Source organism: Alexandromys fortis, unplaced genomic scaffold (genome assembly GCF_014885135.2).
Source record: "Alexandromys fortis isolate MF-2015 unplaced genomic scaffold, M_Fortis_MF-2015_v1.1 scaffold_176, whole genome shotgun sequence".
NCBI lineage: Eukaryota > Metazoa > Chordata > Mammalia > Rodentia > Cricetidae > Alexandromys > Alexandromys fortis.
The window spans coordinates 452,826-463,966 of record NW_026068070.1 but is presented as its reverse complement, the minus strand read 5'-3'; positions in this window follow the sequence as shown (position 1 = coordinate 463,966).

Here is an 11,141-nt window from a genome sequence, read left to right as displayed (position 1 = left end):
CCGGTCTTCCTGTGGGTGAGCCAGGTGGTCTGTTTCTTATTTTGTGTTTGTTTGTTTGTTTTCTTTGAAACAGGGTCTTACTATGTAGCCCTGGCTGGCCTGGAACTAGCTCTATAGACCAGGCTAGCCTTGAACTCACTCAGCTCCGCCTGCAGGTGTGCGTCACCATGCCCACCTGCCAAGTTAAACAGATGTGTTCCTCCTCCTTGGAACCAGAAGAGAGAGAATGAAAGATAGCTGGCAGAGATCTTCCTCAGGAGAACCTGTTGGCAGGTGGGCATGCCCTCTGACCCTGTTGCTAAGCTCCCTGGGAGCGGAGCTTACAGAGTGAATAGGACACAGTCTCCACTCTCACTCTCCTGGGAGGGTGTGGCTTCCTCTCCTCCAGAGCGAACCAGACTCCTTTGCTGGGCGCACTGGCTCTGGCTGATGCAAGCCTTGTTTAGGATGGGCTGACCCACCTGGAGGCTGAGCAGTTGGGAAGGAGCCCAGATAACCTTGACTCCACCCTCAGTTGCCTCCGCAGCCTGCAGCAGATGCCCTCATCCCTGGCACTTCGACTGCCCCATCTCCAACCTCAGCTACCCAGGTTACCTCAGCAAACAACCCCCAGAGGCCCTGTGGAGTGAGTCAGAGCCCTGAGTCCCTTAGTAGCTTTTGGTTCCCACACCCAGGAACCCAGGTCCCCAAATGCAGGTCTATGTGCATCAAGTAAGCTGCTGGGACCTGATGTTTGTCCTGGCTACCAGAGAGTCAGCTACAAGTCAGGCTTCAGAGGATTCTCAAAGGTTGGGCAGGCACGTTGGACCCAGCGCTAGGACCACCTGAGCTCAGCCTGCTGTGCAGACCACCCCCAGTCAAGCGTATGCTCCCCTAGGCTGACCCCTCACTCCCGGGAACAGACTCCCTACAGTCTGCCCAGCTTTACCTTCGCTGAAGCTTTTCCCTTTTCTGCTAGGTCCACAGGATACCTCCCCCCAACTCCGGTACTCCTACGGGGGTGCCTAGGGCAGTCCTGGCTGAGCTCCCAGGATAAGTCTGACAGGCAGAACTGGGATGGGCCCCAAAGAAATGTGTTGCGTGTCACAGCCTGTACCAGGATGAGGGGCCTCCACTACTCTCCCAGTCACCTCCCAGCCTGGGGTTCCTCAGCCCCTCCCAGACAGGCGCAAGAGGGGTGCATCCTCGCGGCCCCCACCTACACCAGGGCCTGACTGAGCTTAAGGCTCCGCCTCTGACGTTGCCCTTTTAAGAGCCCTCCCAATGGGGGCGGGGTACTGCAGGCAGAGTCTTGCAGAAACCCTGCGCTCTGCAGCTTCCCCCACCAAGGTGCCTGGAAAGACCTATATTCCAGTTCTCCAGGCTTTGGTCAGAGGCAGAGGGTCCGGTGGTCTCTGAGGGGACAAACCCTTTTTCCTGGCGGTACGGATCCTCCCTAGCTGCTCTAACCGGCTGGTTTGAAAACCCTGCGTTTTGGAGTCTCATACCCCTTAGTAAGATGGGCCCCCACCCTCTCGCCTACAGGAGCCTGCTGTCAGAAACAGTCTGCGAAATTACATTTGCTGAGGTGTAAATTGCTGATAAGAAGGTATGACCCTTAAGGGACAATTGGATTTTAAATCCTGAAACTGAAGAATTAAGCTCCGAATTGAGAATAGCATCCACCCCTTCCATCTTGTGTCAGGGAAAAAAAAAATTCTTTTTATTATTTCAAATCACCCCTATCCTTGTGCCCAGTGTTTCATACTCTGTCTCCTGGGTCTTATTCTTAAGTTAGCTTTCTCGAATTTCCTCATCCTCTCCTCTGCCCCCTCTCCCCCAATATTAACCTGCTTACCCTGCCCCCATCTTCTGACGGCATTCTAGCTGGCTTTATTTTTATTTTTCAAAGATTCCTATCAAGGGACTCTTGCAATTCTACCGCCTCATCAGTATCCCCAGCCCTCTGGTGTCTCCCCGTTAGGGGGAATGTGGAATGTCTCATAGAAGAAAGTTGAGTTGCAGAGGGAAGGTTTGAGTTGAGACTAAGGAAGTAGCCTGGGGAAAAAAAACAGCACCCGTTTCCATAAGCATCTGGGACCTTGTTTTTCCATATGCCTGGTCTTCAGCAGTGCAAGACCAGACTCCCAAGCATGCAGACTGAGCCTCTCCGGGATCGCAAGCCCCGAATCCTTACCTGACCGGTCCTTGTCCCCACCATATGTCCACGTGTATCCCTGCCCCAAACACCCGGGAGTTACCCTTGGCAGTTTCCTGCTCTGTATCTCAGGCCAGTCTGCACCGAGTTCTCCTTGTGAGATCTGCTCATCTGCTGGTATACAGACCACAGGTCCCCTGCAGACACGGCCACCTTAGGGTGCCAGAATAGCCGGTGATGGGTCGACCAAGATCCTCCTCTGGGAAGGGCTGGTGACAGGGCTCAGCTGGGAAAACCAGAGTTGGATCTGCAGGACTCAGATGTGGAGGGAGAGGACCAGCTCCTGCAGGCCGTCCTCTGACCTCTGAAAGCATACACACGTACACACAGTGACTAAGCAAAGGGGGGTTCCCTTTCCCATTTTCATAGTGAGTGCGGTCTGGCAACAGCAGCTGTCTCAGTCCACACCACACTGGTTGGTCAGACCCAGTGTCTTGCCAGAACTTCATTCATGTGTTTTCTGCCTGTGCACTACCTCCTCCGTCTCTATGGCAACCTTAACAGCTAAGTTATTAACAGCTTTGCGGTTTTCTGCACAAGCCTCAGCCCCAGGCTCCGCCTTATCCTTGCTGTGCTCAGGGACCACATCCAACCTTGGCTGCATTTGGGATGGACCTTAACATCGTTATAGAATACTGGTTTCTTAAAATTATTTTTATTTTATATGCATTGCATGTCTGTATGAAGGCGTCCAACTCCCTGGAGCTGGAGGTACAGACTGGTAAACTGCCGTGTGGGTGCTGGGAATTCAACCCGGGTCCTCTGGAAGAGCAGCCAGTGCTCTTAACCGCTGAGCCATCTCTCCAGCCCCAGAATGCTAGCTTTTTAAGTCATCCCTAATAAATATCTCTGGCACTGTGGATAGAACCTGCCATGGTGAAGGTGTCTGTGCCATCTTTCACTGAGCCCAGTGGAAAGTTGCACAGTTGGGGCATCAGGCCTGCTGTCTCTAGGTACAGGTGGCAATAAGGATGCAGATTTGAGGCTAAAGGGACACCCAACCGCTTCCCAGATGGAAGTTCCAGGCATGAAGAGACACCTGCCAGACATCTGTGCCGTCCACCTATCGATTCAATTACTTATTTGATTCATATTTCCTGAGTGTCTGCTGTGTGTCAGGTCACATACTAGACACGAGGTGTTTGGGACACAGTCTCCCCGGTCCTGTGGATAAAACAGCTGTGCACCAAGTAAATGACAGGTGCATGCTCTGTGTAATTGCTAATTGCCAGACATGAAGAAGGGGGCATTTAAGACTTCTCTCTTCAGCAACTGGGAAGAGGCCCAGTATCCAGAACAGAATGAGGCATAGAGGGAGAATCTAGGCCACTTTATGGGTTAAAGATTTTGGGTTTTTTTTTTTCCAGTGTGCAACAGGGCAGGATTCTCAGAAGGAAAGCAACATACTCAAACTTCAGTGCGAAATGTTACTCTCTGTGAAGGACACCATGAAAGGTCCTTAAATCATATAAATCCTTTGAGGGCCTGGTGGCTCACACCTGGGTGCAGAGGCAGGTGGGTCTCTGTGAGTTCAAGTCCAGCCTGCTCTACATAGTGTGTTCCAGAACACCAGGGCTGTGTAGACAGACCCTGTCTCACAACATCGGGAAAAGCAAAAACAAAATATAGATAAATCCAAAGTGTGGCCCCTTAACAAGAAAACAGGCCTGGACCCTTTAGACTGTGTCATTTAAAAAGAAGAGGAAAAGGGGAAGTGCCACGTGGGGCAGAGAGGTGACTCAGCGGGCTACGGCACTTGCCAAGCCGTGACGACCTGAGTTGGGCTCCAGATCCCATGGTGGATGGAGAAAACCAATGCCTGAGAAAACTGACCTTTGACCTCCACGGCACATTATGGCGAGCATGCGCCCATACTCATATAACACATTATACATACCAAGCATACCGGTAATAAGTTAAAAAGCAGCACACGACTAGACGCTGTGCACAAAAATCCGGCTTGAAAGCAGAAACTTCAAAAGATAGTTAAGAGTTTCACTTGGACTGGGCATGAGTTCATGCTAGGAACTCTCGTTCATGCTCCTGGTTGTGGCCATGGCAGAGCCCCTGTGGATGGGCAGGGGAAGGGAGATGCGGCTCCGGTGCAGCCTGCTGAGGGATCCAGAATAGAGGTAGTCCAAAAGCTGTGGGAATACGGCAGTGCCGACAGTAAGTACTTATAGCATCCTTTTTAACTTTTTTTTTTTTTCGAGACAAAGTCTTATGTATCCCAGGCTAGCCTTATGCAGCCAGGATGATTGCCTTGGCCTTCCTGACCGCTCCTGCCGCCATCCCTTAAGTGCTGAGACCTCAGGCTTGCATCACTGAGCCCAGTTTATGCAGCGCTGTGGTCTGAACCAGGGCTCCCGGAATGCTAGACAAGCATCCCATAGAGCTCCATTCCCAGCCTGTCTTGTTTTGTTTGCTTTTGAGTCGGGGTTTCCTGGTGTGGCTCTGGCTAGCCTGGAACTTGCTATATAGTCCATGTTGCCCTTGAACACAGTACTGGGATCAAAGGGATGTGCCCACCACACACTTTTTCTCATCCTCTGACTCTTACATTCTTCCCACCCTCTCTTCTCCAATATTCCCTGAGCCCTGGGTGGGGGTGGGCTGATCCAAACGTTTAAGGCTGAGCACTCGACAGTGTCCATTCTTAGCAGTCTGGCCGGTTATGAGCCTCTGGATTAATTAACTCTGGAGAAACTTCTCTAGCCAAAGTTGACAGCAGCACTGCTAACCCCTGGATATAAACATAGCTGTTTAGAAGGCAGCTTGACAATGTGACTGTTTAACAAAACAAGTAGCAGGTTCCTTCTAGGGCCTATGTCCTTCACAGCCAAGGGTTTTTTTTTTTTAATTTTTTATGATTTATTTATCTTTATTTTATGTGCATTGGTGTGAAGGTATCAGATCTCCTGGAACTGAATTTTCAGACAGTTGAGAGCTGCCATGTGGGTGCCGGCCGGCCCCACAGCCAAGGGCTTTTGACCAGGCTTACAGTGCTTGGTATGAATTTGCTAGTGTGGGAGGGGCCTCGACTCCAATCAGAAATTAGCCGATTAACCCATAACTCTCGTGCCACTATTGTACCAGTGGGTACGTCGTGTAGCGTTCAGGGTTTACTGCTGAGTGAGACCACTGCTGACCTTTCTCCCCAGTGGCCTGTCCAGCACCTTCTGCACTGTGAAAGTTGGCCAGCAGGGAAGAAGTTTTCAGGTCAGTTCCCGCCAGAATCTTCTACGTCCTATAACCAAGGTGCGCCGTGTCTTCAGCAACAGCACCTTTCCATTTTTGCTTGCTTCCTATTTTGAGGCAGCTCTCACACTATAGCCTTGGCTGGCTCGCTCTGTAGACCAGGTTGGTCTCATAGAGATCTACCTGTCTCTGCCTCCCTAGTGCTGGGATTAAAGGCGTGCGCCAGCAACAGTTGGGTCTACCATCTACTTCTGGTGGGCAACCAAGAGCAACAGCAATAAACTGGGTTGTTTGGGGAAACTGTGACCTTCCTGAGAGGTGTACCACACCTGGCACTGGAAATTTCATTTCATGCAGGGTCATGTGTTCAAACTCCACATTAACACACACACACACACACACACACACACACACACACACTGATTTATTTATGCACTTTGTGTACACAAATGCTCCGTCTGCCTGCAGGCCAGAAAGGTGCATCAGACGGTTGTGAGTCACCATGTGCTTGCTGGGAACTGAACTCAGGATCTCTCTGGAAGAGCAACCAGTGCTCCTAACTGCTGAACCATCTCTCCAGCCCACATACACATTTTTTCTAATTAAATTGCTTTAATTTAATTCTCTAATCTAATTTAGATAACTTAGTAGGTTTCCATAAGGGTTTTGGCTAAGCCGTGCCCCACCCTCCCCTCTCATTTATCCCCTCCCCCATCCCCACTTAAACCTTTAATCCCCCTATTCATCCCCACCACTTTCTCATCCCAGGTCAATCTCGAGAATTTACACTTAAAATTTATGTGTGTGTGTGTGTGTGTGTGTGTACAGGACCAGATCATTCTCAAGAACTTACATTTAAAAATTTTTATTATTAGTGGGGGGTGGGGGTGGGGCTTGCCGCAGCATGTGTGAGGAGGCCAAAGAACAATTTTGCGAGTTTGTTTTCTCCTACCTTCGTGTGTGTTCCAGGCTTCAAGCTTGGGTCTGTAGTGTCATCAGGTGAGCCAGTTCCTTCCTTCCTTCCTTCCTCTCTCTCTCTCTCTCTCTCTCTCTCTCTCTCTCTCTCTCTCTCTCTCTTCCTTTCTGTGAATTAGTTACTTTCCTAATTCCCTGATAAACACCATGACCAAGGCAGCTTGTAGAAGGAAGGGTTTATTTTGGCCTACAGTTCCAGAGGAATAGAGTCTTTCTCTGCTATCCTATCAGTGCTGCAGGAGCAGCAAGCTGAGCACTCCCGTCTTGTCACTATATGGTCCTGACTGCCCTAGATCTCCAGCCGTAGACCAGGCTCTAAAGTCTCAAAGGCTACCTCCAGCAACAAACTTCCTCCAACAAAGCTGACCCTCCTAAGCCTCCCAAAGAGTGCCATCAGTGGGCACCAAGTGTTCAAATGCCAGAGAAGACCCCCTCCCCCCACTGAAACCACCATGGTGTGTGTGTGTCCATGTGCTCACAAACACACACACACAGAAGTCAGAAAACAACCTCAGCTGTCCGTCCGTTCCACAGGTTCAAGCTTTTCAGGTTGCTGATTAGATCTGCCAGTTCCCACCTTCCCAGTGCTGGGACTATACACGTAAACAGAGAGACGCTTAGTTGTTTTTTCTGTGGGTCCTGGGCTTGGAACTCAAGCCTTCAATGCAAGGCAAGCAGAATTTTACCTACTTCCCTCCCGACCCAGCTGCTTCAGAAACACCCTGCCTAAGTTAACATTAGAGCCAGGGCCATGCCTTATCCCAGTGTGTACTTGCCATAGGTCTAGAGACTAGTCTTCGATATAGTTCCCAGCACACCCCACACACCCCCTTTTGAGTTAGGGTTTAGCTGTATTGTATGGGCTGACCTGGGACTCTCATTCTTCTGCCTCAGCATCCTACCTGAGCCTCCAAAGTAGCTGAGATTACAGACATACAGTATATTCTCTTAGGTCTGTCAGACTTCATTGGACCTGGGTAGGAACAGGGAGGCAGAAGACCCAGAGTTCCTTATACCTGAAAATTTCCATGAGGCAAGCAGCCCTTCTAGGGGGCTCAACACCAGGGTCACCCCATTTTGAGTCTCCCGGTGATGCATATAAGACTTGCAATTTTCCCTCCTGTTCCAGGAAGGTGGAAAAAGCTGAGGGGTGAGAGGAGGCAGCTGTCTGTCCCCCTAAGGGGTTGAAGCTAGGGGGAGATTAAGTACTATTTGCCAGCTGTGTCCAGAGATGAAAGAAGGGTTCCTTACACACCCCAACCTGTCTTCCTTGAGCAGAAAGGCCGCTTGGAGGAAGAGCTGGAGGCCCCGAGCCTTCCCTGGCAGCCCTGGCCTCCTGGCTGGGTTTCAGAACCATGGCCACATTCCAGAGTCCAAGTTGCTCTTTCCTCTACCCGAAAGCTCATTTTGGTAGTACAGGGAGCCAGATGAGCAAAGAGCTACAGTTTCTGCATGCGTTGGCTTGGGCCTTCATCAAAAACGAGTCTCATTACCCAACCCCAATTCAAAGGATAATTAACAGACGGTATAATTTCCAAGCATTCTCTGCACCACATGGCTATTAAATGAAAAGCAAAATGCCCACACAATCTCTAGATCCTCCCAAACCGGAGTCTGAGGAAGTCAGGAGAGGCAGAGCCCTGGGCAGACCACTTACGCCAATCTGGAGGGACTTTGTCCAGGGGAAGGAAGTTCATCTTGGGTCAGAGTGTAGGTTACTCCAGGGGTCCGCCTCCAACCCTACCCACCCACCACTCCCAGAAAAAGTCTAACACAGCCTTCTACCCAGCTTCTCTTACAGTCCCTGCAGAGGAAGGAAAACTGGCTTGTCATTTTGGGCATGGCTGTGAGGCCACATGGGGGTTCTTTCGTCTATCTAGGGCAAAGGTGGGAGTCCTTTACTGTGACCTTGATGTGACCAGAGGGCGGTCATGGAAGATGGCATCTGAGTCAATGCTCTTCCAAGCAGATCCCTAAGGATCCCCACAGTCCTCAGAGCAGCCCAGGGATTCTCGGTCGGAGTGACAGGAGAAGGGGAAGACACAGGCTCCATACTTTATCCCAGGCATCTGCTTCCTAGCTGAAGACGGGTCAGAGAGATGGCTCAGGGGAAAGTGTGTTCTGCGCAAGCCTGGCACTCAGGGTCCAAGGCCTGAAACCCTCCGTGGAAGGAAAGAAACAATTCTCAAAAGTTGCATCTGGTTATGGCACATGCCTTTGATCCTCAGGGGTAGAAGGAGGCTGATCTCTGTGAGTTTAAGGCCTGCCAAGGTTACAATAGTGAGACTCTGCCAAAAAAAAAGAAAAAAGAAAATGAAAATAAGGAAAAAATCATACACATGCAATAAAACAAAGCAGTGAAAAATTCAAAACCATTAATGCAATAAATCAAAAATTTTTAATTAATCAATTAAATTATTGGGGATTAAATGAAACAGAGATTCACTATGCAGCCTTGGCTGGCCTCAGACTCACAGAAATCTACCTGCCTTTACCTTCCAAGTGAGTACTGGGATTAAAGGTGTGTGCTACCATGCCTGGCTAAAAAAATTATTTTTTTTATGTATAGGGGTACTCTGCCTGCATGTATGTCTGTGCACCATGCCAGTGTAGGCCAGAAGAAGGGATTGGATCCTCCGGAACTAAAGTTACAACTGGTAATGAGCCACAATGTGGGTGCTGGGTTTGAATGAGGGTCCTCTGGAAGAGCAACCAGTGCTCTTAACCACTGAGCCACTCTAGCCCCTACAGTTTTTTATGAGAAAGATCTTCCACTATAGCCCATCCTACCCACTCAGTCCAGTACTAGGGATAGAATCAAGAACTTTGAGTAGCTAGGCAAATACTGAGCGCTATTCCCAGCTTGCCAATTACACTTTTGTTTTTGTTTCTGAGACAGGATCTCCTGCAGCCACAACACCTAGCCAAGGATTACCTGATCCACCCGCCTCTGCTTCCCAAGTGCTGGGATCTTAGGCCTGAGTCACCGGACTCAACTTAAACTTTTATTTTATTTAGTGTGTGTGTGTGCTTGCTTGCTTATGGAGTATAGCAGTTGATATTTGTTTTTTTTTGTTGTTGTTGTTGTTGGTTTTATTATTTGTGTTTTGGTTTTGGGGTTTGTTTGTTGTTGTTTTGTTTTGTTTTGTTTCGTTCTAGCTATCCTGGAACCAGCTCTTGTAGATCAGGCTGGCCTCAAACTCATAAGAGATCCACCTGCCCTGCCTCCTGAGTGATAGGATAAAAGGTGTGTGCCACCACTGCCCAGCTGGTATTTGATATTTTTGAGACAGAATCCAACGAACCTGCACAGCATCAGTTAGGCTGACCGGAGAACTCTTAGGATCCTCCTGTGTCTGTTTCCCTGACACCGAGAGGACAGATGTGCGCTACTGTGCCCAGCCTTTTAATTAATGCATTTCTTTTTATTTTAGAGGCTATAATATAATTACATAATGTCTCCATCTCTTTCCTCCCCTCCAGCCTCCCCGCATACCCTCCCTTGCCCTCTGACAAGCTCAGGCTTCTTTTTTTCATTGTTCTTGCATTTACATATACACTTATGTTTCTATAAACAACCTGTTCCATCAGTATAACGTTACTTATATTTTTCAGGGCAGACCATTTGGTACTGGATAAGCGCTGGTACTCTTCCCTGGCAAAGATCATTTCTCCCGCTCGGAATTCCTTAGTTGCCTGTAGTTCTTTGTGTAGGGCTGAGGCCTCCTGGTCCTCTCCTGTCTACTTTGGCATGTCTACTATTGTCCTCATTCAGCTCATGTTTGGGCAGTGCTGGGGCTACTGTGCCCACCTTTTTATGGGGTGTTGGGAACCCAAACTCAAGACCTCGTTCTTGCACAGTTGTAGTTGTATGATGTTAAGCTCTTAGGACTCTTTCGGGGGGCCCACCACCCAGCTCCCAGAATGAACCACGCAAGAAGTCTTATTCTTAGTTGCAAACATCCGGCCTTAGCTTGGCTTGTTTCGTGCTGCTTCCCTTAAATTACCCTGTCTACCTTTTGCCTCCGGGCTTTCCCCATCCTCTCACTTCTGTAAATCTTCCTCTGACTCCGTGGATTGCTGTGTAGCTGGGTGACTGGTCCCTAATGTCCTCCTCCTTCTCTAGCTACTTCTCCTTCCCTCTTCTCCCAGATTTTTCCTCCTGTTTGTCCTCTCTGCCTTCCAGCTTGGCCGATCCTTTCTCTTGCCTCACTATTCGCCATTCAGATCTTTATTAGACCATCAGCTGTTCGAGACAAAGTATGACAGCTTCACAGAGTTAAACAAATACAACATAAACAAAAGTAGCACACCTTGACACAATCTTCCCGACACAGCAGTTTCTTGACTGCCTGAGCCATCTCCCGGAACCCGGATCAGATCGCCACCTACTCTAAGCTTCTGGAAATCAATTACTTTACTCACGTCTCATTCTGCGAAAGGGAAATTGACCAAGGTCACATAGATAGCATGTGAGGGTTGGGGACAAGACTGGAAACCCTCAGTCTCCTTCCTCAGACAATCTGTCACCCCCATTTCTCAGGGTGTGAGAGGGAGAGAGGCTCCCTGACTTGCCCAGCCTTACTTACTGGCTCTTTGGGTCCAGATTCTTGTACGTACCCCTCTCGTGGGTTTTTCATACCCCTTCCGGAAGAAGGTCCTGTGGTCCTGTTCCGTGAAGGGCTCAGAAATCCTGCACAATGTGACTCTGTGTAGTCACAAAACTGCGGTAGGAGGACAGAAGTTGGACATTGATCTGGAGGGACCAGTG